Source organism: Pinus tabuliformis, chromosome J (genome assembly GCF_031772625.1).
Source record: "Pinus tabuliformis cultivar Carrire ecotype Pingquan chromosome J, CPIR1, whole genome shotgun sequence".
NCBI classification, from domain to species: Eukaryota; Viridiplantae; Streptophyta; class Pinopsida; order Pinales; family Pinaceae; genus Pinus; species Pinus tabuliformis.
In genome coordinates this window covers 1,531,895,742-1,531,907,257 of record NC_142295.1, presented here as the reverse complement: position 1 = coordinate 1,531,907,257, position 11,516 = coordinate 1,531,895,742, and the positions used below count along the sequence as shown (strand labels likewise).

Below are 11,516 nucleotides of genomic sequence, written 5' to 3'. Positions count from 1 at the left end.
GACCTCGTTGGGGACATGCAAAGAAAGATAGAGATAGAGTAGATTGCTCTGATACCACTGATCTAGACTTATGAAAGAACGCAGAAAAATACATAAATACCCATATACATAGAGATGCAACAAAAATAAAACTTCATTTCATTAATATTGAAGAACTAAAATATTCTTACATACAGAAATAAAAATAAACTAGCTTGGGTGATGGTAGCTTATCTTTGAGAAGAGATGTGGTAGCTACATGTCTCTGAATTGTGTTACAATTAGGCTCAAAGACCTATTTATTATTGAGAAACAATGGAAAACCCTAAACATCCAAAAACCTAACCCTAGGAGATGAAGCGCCAAAACTGTGGGGTCTGTTTGAGTAAATTGGTACATCAACTTCCCGAGGTCGTAACTTTGGCATACGATCTTTGTTTAGATATCATAATACCTTGTATCGAAGATATTGAAAGAGGAGGTCGAAAAAGAAAATCTATTAGATTTGATATTTATCTTGTCTCTCCGTTTTCCCTAAAAACGTCTTTTAGTCCCTCAAAATGGCTTCGGAAGTTTAGGACCCAAAAAATTGCTAAAAATAATTATTTTGTGCTACAATTAAGGAAACTAAAATGAAACAAGGGTGGGGGTCCAAGTGGAATAGGTGGGTGGCCACCAATATCCATCTAGATCACACACTAGTGGTCCTAATTTAGCCAATTAAGAATACAAAGTATAAATTGTAGAATAGGGAAGGGTTGAGCCACAAAACAAAGTGGGTAGACTTAGAAAACTAACCAACATATTTGATTTCAAGACAATAGAAACAAACTTGGAGTTCAAGCCAATGGAAACAAACTTGGAGGAGAATCTATCACCACTTCTAAATTACTTCACCCTTAAGCCTTCTACTAAGTTAGTGCTACTACCTTTTACTAAGCCTGTGCTAATACTTAAGAGGGCAAGAAGAACCCTATCCCCTATTTTCTCCATAATAACACATGATATGTGCATACAAATGCATAAAGGAAAAATGGGCTTGCTCCACATTGATGACCCCCATCCTTCTCCTCCATGATGTTAAACCTTGATTTCTCAAAGCCATGTGCACTAGGATTCACAAGGCATATGGCACTAGAGCTTAATCTTGTAGATGACACCTTTTAGGAAAAGTTATTCCTTTAATTAATATAAGACTTTTTGCTAAAAATGAACTTTTCTATTAATTAATATTAAACACATACTAAAATGTTTAATGTACCAAACCCTAAATATCGTGTTAGATACACACCAAATTTGCAATAATCGCCATCATTTTTGTAATGGTACAACACAATGAGAAAGAGCATCTAATTTCAATCTATGTCAAATCCATCTAACTACTACCATATATTTTAATAGGTGAATGCATATGTGAAATTCAATTAGAAAATGGATCTGTAAACTAGAAAATGAGCATATGTGTTGGAAGTAAATGCCATGTGTAGTTTTCATTAGGAGTTAGGAGGAGCCATTCTAGATGTTGTTCTTTCCAATGCATGAGTTGTAGTCATAATATAGATGTGTTGAAGTCAGTAATTCATGTCCTATATATTTGTACCTATGGTTATCAATAATAGTATCAAGTGTGATTTTTTGTGTGCAATCAATCTCTCTATGCTCTCGATCTATATTTTAACATGGTATCAGAGCAGGTTCTAGCTTGATTCCCTTACGGGAAGGCCAGGAAAATGTGAGAGAGCCTTGAATTTTATTCCTTTGTAAATAAATAGGATAGACGATCTTTCTGTGTGGAGTGGCTGCGTGAATAAATTTTATGTTTATGTGTAGATCTATTCACTGTGTTTGAGCTAGATTGGATTTCAGAGTAAATTGTTTTGGGATTTACAAATATGTGTGCCTGTTTTTACATCAGTATGCAACATTTCAAATTAATTTGTGTTGGGATTTATAGATCTGTGTGCTTATTTTTTACATTTGTATCCAACAAGCAACTAGCCACCAGAAAGATTCCTCTTTCTTCCCATGAGCCACTGGGAAGAAGAAGGAAGAGGTCAAATACGTGGAGCTATGCACGTTTTTCATAAGTTGCTAGTATTAAGGCGAGCTTTGCCAAACACTAGGGAGAATGGCGATGTGAACAAAACTAGAGCAAATGGCGTAATGTAATTTTCTGGAAAGTAATCATCCAACTCAAATTTGCCCAAGTCAAGAAACACACGCAGTCCCATATGTTGCAGTTAATGGTAAAGGATTTTGACCAATGAATTCTTCACATAAGGGCCACCACATTGTCGTTGTTTCCACGGGAGATAGCTCTGTGTAGAGGATGGCATAATTGCAGAGTTTAATGGTTGCTTGTCACTGGTATAGGGTCGTGCTTGCAGAGTGGTGGTGTTAGGTTCTAGACTGTGCTTAAAATCTTGGATTGACATGAAAGCTAGTGGATGACCATAACAGCAGCTCGAATACGACGAGTTTGATTTCAAACTTTATGCTCATATTATTTAAGAGGCAACCAAATGAATTAACCACATGTATTTATAAGGCTTGATTGTCAAAATGTTATTTATTTATTTTTTGAGCCTTATACTTTAAGGTTATTTTAATAATGGGTTTGAGACCTATTTTATTGGCGGACTTGCCTGAGTGTCCTACGAATATGGCCAAAGGCCCTCTTTTGCCGCATGCACCTTATTATATGGTTGAGAGCCAATTGTTTAATTCAGACAAATGCAATGGTGATCACTTTAACGTATGACTGCTAAGTCAGTGTTGTAACATAAAGTTCGAGAGATAACCTGGATTTTTCAAGAGGTGATTGATGTTGTTGCTCATATGTTTGCATGTCAAATCAAGTTGCTCAACGAAAGAAAGGAATCTAGGCCGCATGAGAGAAGGCCATGTTGCGTTTTCATAAATTCAGATACAATGCCAACCTCATCGCTAGCACAAAAATAACTATACTCAGATCTACAGCTAAAATAAAGGTCAATGAAAATGTTATATTCTTGTGAATCAATGGCTATGTGTTGTTGTGTAATTCAGTTATGTTGTGTGTTTTTTTAGGGGTTCGAGTTTGTGGTGTGAATTGAAGTAGTATGGCGTTATTAAATTGTATAGGAATAAAATGATGCAGAACCACAAAGAACAAACCAATTATTCAACAGACTAATGTGACCCATCGTGCTTCGGGAGCATTAGTCATAGGTAGTTCTTAATAAGGTCAAAGTGGTGTGACTTGTCGTGCTTCATGAGCGTCAGTAAAGGTTATTTTATAAGGTCAAGTTGTAGAATTCTCTGCTGAAGACATTTTGTACCCAGAATACTACCCTAGATAATTGGTGAATATAGTTGAAGGCCATATATTCAACAAATGGTGGCACTTCCATAGGATGTTTCAATATCAAGAATAACTCATTGCACTTTGGGAGGTTGAGAAACGTCAATTCTGCAAAGTATGTCAGCGATGGTTTGAAGCGGTTATGTATTAAATGGATCAAGTGGGAAGCTCAAAAGTGTGGTGAAGAAAAGAGTGGAAATTGTGAGATTTCAAAGTGGATATGAGTGCTAGTGATGACCATAACAAACAAATTCGACAAAGACTTATTTACTATTGTAATATGTGTTTTTAGTGTTTTCCATGTAAACATTAAGGGAGGGTGTTGGAAGTAATGCTTCCATGTCATGTGTAGTTGTCATTATGAGTTACGAGGAGTTATTCTAGATGTTGTTGTTTCTAATGCACGAGTTGTAGTCATAATCTAGATGTGTCAAAGTTAGTAATTCATGTTTTATATATTTGTACATGTGGTGATCAATAATTGTATAAGTGTGATTTAATCTATCTCTCTCCACTCTCGATCTCTATTTTTACTATATAAGTTGAGGAAGGCGAAAAATTTTGTAAATGAAGTTTAAAAAATAATTACAATGAAAATATTTTTAGCTTTAATTCTTTATCTTTATTCTTGGATTTTCTTTAAAATGGTTAAGTAAGACAAGAAAACAATCTGTGTTAAAATGGGTAGGTGACATGAATCCCCAAGATGAAGTAAGAAACAAGATGAAGGAAGAAAGTGTTTGTATTATTTAAAACACATTTTACGTAAGAATTGAATATAAAATGATTTTATCTAATCTGAACTTAGTATAAAATCACAATTAATGTAAATTGTCTAAGACAATCCAATCCTCTTCTAAGAATAATCATCCATGTTAACTTTATTTATACCATTAGAAAAAGCTTTGTAAAAGTAAAAGATAAGTTAAGATTTATAAATTACATCATTCTACCAAAATCGGCAAAATTAATTATTTGTTTTATAGTTTTTTTTTATAAGCTTATGTGAATTTGTGATGACTAGAAAACAACTTTCTAATGAACACTCCAAATTTTCACTAGATTATTTCCATTTTAGTAGATATAAGCCACATATAAGCCTTCTCCACAAAAAATAATTATGATTTTGTCATGATGTTTAAAGAAAAGCTTACTTTTTTCTCGCTAAAGTTCTACTTTTCTATTATATTATGTACAGTGAAACATTACATTCAGAAGGACAGATTGCCCAAGGCCAACTGTGGCGCTGTGGGCAGCAGTTTACATCTCAGAGTTAGCCCTTGCAGGGGCGGCTTTGCCAAACTTAGTCTCTTCCAGCCCATGACAAAAATCAAAACTATAATCAGACATTGCAACAGCAACCCACGTAGGGGCTTCGAAACAAAAACAGAGATTTTCCCTCGCAGGGGAGATAGAGGACTAGCTACAACATGATTTCGAATCCTGCTAGCAGGATTATAGCCTACATTGACATATATAAAAACTAGAAAGACCCAAACAGAACAATTTGGCTTATACCCGACGCAGACTGAAATAGAAAACTTATACCGAACCTGAGCAAAAGAGGAGGGTGACGGAGCATGCCGAGGGATGCTATTCCTCAGGCTTCTCCTTGAGGATTCGACACCACCCATAGCCTTCCGGACAACCTTCCCATTCTTCCACTTCGGCCTTTTTGGAGGTTGACGCCTCATTTTCGCGTGGTTGGGTGGTGATCTGCCCAGGTACTCCCGCTGGTTCTTCCTCCATAATTTCCGGTTGGTCGTCAGGGAGCGCTTCCTTGCTGTCCGAACCTCCCTCATCCTGTGAGTCCTCAATGAATAGGACTGAGATATGAGCATTGATACGGGCATTATTCCTCGAGCTGCCAAGAGTGAAAATAGCAGTTCCGAACGCTGGCAACGCAGGCGGCTCAGCATTGGGACTGCCCGAATCCATGAATTGATTAACTTGTAAGGGGGTGGCCCCTGATCTTCGATGACAATAACAACAACATCAGTGGTGGTGGGATTCTGCTGCAGGGTTACGTGATGAGCCTCCACGAGCAGAGCCTCGCCTACTGAGTAACCTTTGCCGTGGCTTGACCATATTTGCCGAGAAAAGGGTAGCTTGGAGCAGAGCGTCTGAGGGAGATTTAACCAGCTTGAATCGCCCTCCCTCACAGTTGAAACCCCTCTCAGCTGAACCAGGATGAATTTCAATTGCGTGTAAATGGCACTGAAACTGGAATTCGCAACTGAATTGTTCCTTGTCGTCGTGATGGCTGTCTGCGACAGCAGGAGTAGAAGCTTGAAGGCGCGGAAAGCCCTCAGGAAGAATGCCCTCAAGAGCCTGCACCACACTGACCTTACCTTGCATATGGGCTCGCAGTCCTCCTTTGCCCTTCTTAATCCACTCAACATTCTCTCGATAATAGCCCGCCATAACTGCTCTCTGAAACAACATCTCTTCACGGTATGCGGCATTGAATGCAGTAAGCTCATGAAGCCATTCTTCATTCTTCGGCGGCCGTGGGCAGTGAGTGCCTTAAATGAACACGAGGCGGCACATGCATGCCATGTGGCCTCTCCTTTGCTGACGTGCTAACACTCGCATCTGGGGAAAGAAAAGCTTACTTACACGTCAATGAAAATTCATTTTGACAATCATAAACTTGAGAACAATAACATTAGGTCTAGCCATAAAAATGTTAATAATAATATCTGATCATCCATGTTCAGTAAAATTCTTACTTGTGTTGTTGTGAGATTGTTGCATTTGTATATTACAATCATGGTCTTCATTCACAAAATCTAAAATACCATGATTATTGTTACTTATGATTGTAATAATAAAGTGTGAAGCCCTTATAGGTAAAAGGAGATGATATTGGAAAGAACCATATTGTTGAACTCAACCTTATTGTGATTCCATTTCACATTCCTCGTGGGAAGTCTCCACTTTTTTTTTCCTAGTTTCCCTACCGGTATTGTTTGATCATAGGTTCTTTCTGAGTTATTAGTGATAACGTTTTTTTGTAGTACAGTGCCAGGAATGACTATTTAGTTGTACGCACACATGAATGTTTTCATGTTTACATCTTAGAACACTATCATAAGAGTTTTGGCCTATAATCTAATTTTTTTTAAAGTAAATCTTATAATTATTTCTTTAAAAAATAATAATAATTTAATTTGTTATTTTTGATAATGTGAAATGTATTATGAAATAGGTGTCTTAATATCTACTATAAATTCAATTTATATAATTATGCTAATTTATACTATATTTATTAAATTTATGTAAAACAATACATTTCTGAGTATATATTTTTATCATTTTATAACAAAATATATTTGTGTAAAATATAACATCTTAATTTTTATTAAATTATTTTTTAATTTATCAATGTGAAATTATTTCATTATTTTTAAATGTAATGAAAAATATCTCCCTATTTATTTTACCTTTCACTATAACCTCATTTCCATGCTAGATTGAGGATTGTAAATCACCTCATGTATATGTTTAAAAAGAAAACCAAAACCTCTCATAGTTAGGCTAAACTAATATATTGTTAAAAAAGAACTGACACAATAATAATTCAATCATTATATACACCGATATCTCTCTACATCGAACGACTTGGTTTTAAATGAATTTATATTGATGCTCGGCGTCCAGTTAAAAATCTGAAAATTATTTAATGACTTTTGGTTTGAATGGATTCAGAGCTGATGGTCGAATTAAAAATCTGAAAATTATTTATTGACTTTTGGTTTGTATGGATTTGGGAGTTCCGCGTCAAACTGATTGCTTATGCCTTCCTTCCTTACAACTTGGATAGACGGTGCCCACTTGCATTAACTGCCCGTTACCAGGACGCGGCCCTACCACGTTTCTTGGTCGCCGGAATGCCGCCTGTCATGCCCACGAATCATATCTTTCTCCAATCCCGGAAACTTCATTGCTTAATGTTGGCTGCCCTCTGCGATGACACGCAAGCTTCAACTGTTCTTTGTTGTCTGGCTCTTGGGGGAGACGCGGACCATATTCATATGCAGCGGATCCTCTGAAGATCTTCCGAACCATCCTTACCATATTTTTCGGTTATTATAAATAGCCCATCCATATTTGGACTTCCATTCCATCCTATGTTCTGTATCTTTCTTCCCGCAAAGGTACTCCGCATTTCATTCTTGTCTGTATTTCACTCAATTTTAGTTCAATTTTTCAGGGAACTAACGATGGCAAGAGTAAGACGAGAAGACGAAACCGGTGTGGTGTTCGAGGACTACCTGCCTGTGATCGCAGAGACAATCGGTGAAGAGGGCCTAATGGACCAGCTCTGCACTGGCTTCCGTCTCCTGGCGGACGCAGAGAGAGGCGTCATCACCTTCGATAGTCTGAAGAAGAACGCTGCGGCGTTGGGCATGGAATGGATGAAGGACGAGGAGCACCGGGCGATGATCGAAGAAGGCGACTTAAACGGCGATGGGGCTCTCGATCTGAATCAATTCTGCGTCCTCATGATCAGATTGAGTCCGTCCTTCATGGCGGAGGCCGAAAAGTGGTTAGAAAAGGCAGCGATGGATATGATCCATACCTTTGATTTTGATAGCTCTGTGCGAGCTTCAGTTCAGGGTCAGGGTTGGGACAGAGAAATGGGTTAGATCGCTCTCTTGCCCATTCCTTCCTTGTGTATGTTTATGTAGTTCGTGTATGAAATACAAAAGGAAGATGGGAATAAGAACAGTTGGAATCCATTGTTATATTCGGAATATTGCTTTTGCTACCAAAACTGAATTGCAACTTAGGGTCGTTAGTTAAGGAGGCGTTCTTTTCATATAACAGACAACGCTTATATTATATTCGGTAAGAAAAACAGAATGGCGGAATGAGAAATTGTTGTTTTGCAATTTTTCCTGTGTATATAAACTCTTCGATGCTTTTTTAAGTCGTGTATATGAACTCTTTGATGCGTTGTTAAGTTGTGCTCAGTATTGCAATTTTTGCTACGCAAACTTGCAAATCTAAATTCCATTAAATAAGAACTTCTAAATTCCATGTAAGAAAAAAAACTTGAAAGATTTTAGAGAATCATTTGAGAAAACGTGTCCTATGCAAAATTAAATCAATCCAATTTGCAGAGGATAACTTGGACTTGATAAGCTTTTTCCTCCACAACCTGAGATATACTTGCACTTGTTCAGCTTTTTCCTCAACAATTTGAGATATAAAGTCTTTAAATACAATTTGATGCATGATCGCTTGCCCTTGATGATGAGGCAAAGGCGTATTCAGATGAGGGGCAGAGTCCTAAAGCAGACTGGCCCATACGAAGAAGCATGTCCATTACATGACTTAGCTCGGTACCAACGATCTTGCTCCAGTTAATTTTTATAATTTCTAATGGTCGTTGTTGGCTAAAGGTTGTTGTCGTTTGTATCTTGATCCTCCAGCTGTTTTACGTCCCATTTCCTTTCCTGTTATGGTTTTCTTTGTTATTTTGGAAATTTATTTTGTATCTAGGCCTGCACCTATTGGCCTTGGCCAATAAAATTAGCAGGGCAAGTTTATTTTGAAAAACTGAACTTTGAGATGTACTCTTTTACTTGCACATAAAAAAAAATTAATAAAAATTTTATTCAATAAATTAATTTGTAAATTTATTTAATAAGTTTAATTTATTTTTTATTTTTAAAATTTATTTAATAAGTTTAATTAATTTTTTATTTTTAAAATTTATTCTTCATATGATCTTTTTAATTTATTTAATAAGTCTAATTTATTTTTTATTTTTAAAATTTATTTAATAAGTTTAATTAATTTTTTATTTTTAAAATTTATTTTTCATATGATCTTTTTTTGTCATTGTATTTTAGTATTTATTAAAATTTCCATTGTTCATACTATTTAATTATGACGTTTTTTTTTCATTATAATTTAGTATTTATTAAATTTCTTTTGAGCTGAATATTGAGCGTTAATAATTATATTTTAATAATTATGTTAATAATTATATTTTAATAGCTTCTTTACTTATATTAAAATATTTTTAAAATAATATTTTTTTACTCAATTAAATATTTTTAAAATAATATTTTTTTTGTTTAAAATTAAAATATAACGATAAATTCTCTTCATCTATTTAATTTATTACCCCGATCTGATTCTTAAATCCAATTAATTTATTGCCCCGATCTGATTCTTAAATCCAATAAGCACAAATTGACTGGTCAAAAATGTCTTCATTAATTTGGTTATGTAATTTCATGGAACATGTAGGTCTTTTTTGTTTATTCAGCACCTTGAAAATCTCGTTATGTAATTCCTGGACTTTCAAATGTCTTTTCCTCATTCCACTTCGAGGGGAGCCCTTTGGCCTTGAAAATTAAATGGGTTATATTAATTTAATTTAATATTTTATCTTAGCAATATTAATTTAATTTAATATTTTATTTCTTTAATTTTTTTATTAGGGTGTGAGCTGGACAACAATTTTATTATGACAAATTAATGATGACGTCTTTCAGGTACAAACCCACCACCCTCCACATGCTTGAGGTATATGGTGCGGTGGCTCGTGCATGCATGGTGTAAATACTCTTGCAGGAGGTGACAATGGTATTGTGTTTTGGTTTTGGCATTTGGTTAGTTGCTTCATGAGAGAAGTTGGTAAGTGTCCTGTTCACGGTAGAGGAGTGTGGAAGGGTGGTGCCGAGCTCTGTGGAATGATGCGGATTCAGGCGAGGTGGTAGGCTAGTCTTCTCCCTGCGTGGGTAAACTGGTTTTGAATTGTCGAGGTTTGTAAGAAAGAGAGGCTCTATGCCTCTGCATGCATGTGTTTGCTTATTGAAACAAGTCCATCTGTCCGACATGCTCTCTGTGTCTGTTAAGTTTGGGATTATATCATCTAGGATGGGCTTATATGGGGTATCTTTCTTTACGGTCAGTCCCTGGGACATCCTTCTGGGTCGATGTGGTATTGCTGGGACTTGGGGATGGGTAGTTTACTGTTTCGCTCTTGGGTTTTGTCTTTTCGAATTTTCTGGGGATGGGTCAAGGCTTTTTCTCTATTTGGAGTCAAATTGTTCCCTAGAGGCTTTTATGTGGGTTCCATGACCTCTGCCCCTGTGGGAGTCTTCTTGGGCGTATGTTTGTGGCTCTGTGATGGTTTGGGTACTGGGTTTGTCCTTATGGTATAAGCTTCGATGTTTTCTCCATATCATTTTCTAACTGTTATGTTAACAGGCTCTGGGTTATGGTGGTTGTATCTCTGTTTGGGTCGGCCAGTAAGGAAGGTATGCAATGGAAGAGAAGGGAGGAAGTCCCTTAGGTTCTTTATTGGAAATTATTGTTTCATGCTTCTTCCTTGGCAGGTGTGTGGGGCAGTAGTGTCACTTAGAAGCTGGGAGCTTCTGGGCTCGGGCTACCACTTGTGCAAGTAATTCAATTTACCATTTTCTCCACTGAAAACCGTAATCAAACGGAAATGGCTTGGTCGAAAACTGTAAAGGCACGAAGCCCAGCCCCGAGGGGTCACGGCGACAGGGCAACCCAACTCCTCTGGGGGCAAATTGAGGGGTCAAAAACCAGTTGCCAACATCATAAATGATGTGGCTACAACTTATCACAAAGGAACGAATGAGGAAATTTGACAGTTAATTGAGGAATGGGAAGCAGACTTGAACCGTCAAGTTGGCTTGATGGAAATTGAGGTGGAACACTGGTGGGCTATAGTGTCGGATCTAGGACACACTCGTGGTTGTATCACTTAGTTCAAACATACCTTGTTCTTGTATTGGTCCATGAAGAGTATCTTGGGAAAGGCTTTGGAGCAGGTCTTTGTGGGCATGGCAACAACGGTGCAGGACTTTCCTAACTATAAACAGGAATTTCAGAAGCTCCAGTTTCAGATGCAAAAACATGATGGTTGCCTTCGACGAATAGAAGAACACCTCCCTTGCATTCTCTCATAGACATAGCTCCCGAGTTCTAATGCTAGGGACCTAGCTCCGGTGGAGTCTCCGTCTGTTGAGGGAGTATGTTAGTTGATCTCTTAGTTTCCTTTTTCTTTTAGCATGTGGGAAGCTTTTAGTTTTCTTTATATTGATCATTTTGCTTTTAGGTATTTAGCATTCAGGCAAGGCAAAGACGTATAAACTTATCTAGCTTGGTTACAAAGACTTATTATTTTTTGTTATTGGATGAC

At 36.8% G+C, this 11,516-nt stretch overlaps 1 pseudogene across 1 annotated transcript; it reads left to right on the top strand.

Annotated features, from left to right (window-relative positions):
- The first annotated feature begins 7,323 nt into the window (after positions 1-7,323).
- Positions 7,324-8,065, top strand: LOC149233347 (calcium-binding protein KIC pseudogene; annotated as a pseudogene). Its single transcript, XR_016247612.1, has 2 exons — positions 7,324-7,410; positions 7,539-8,065. The product of XR_016247612.1 is annotated as a calcium-binding protein KIC pseudogene (transcript).
- Positions 8,066-11,516: the final 3,451 nt, after the last annotated feature.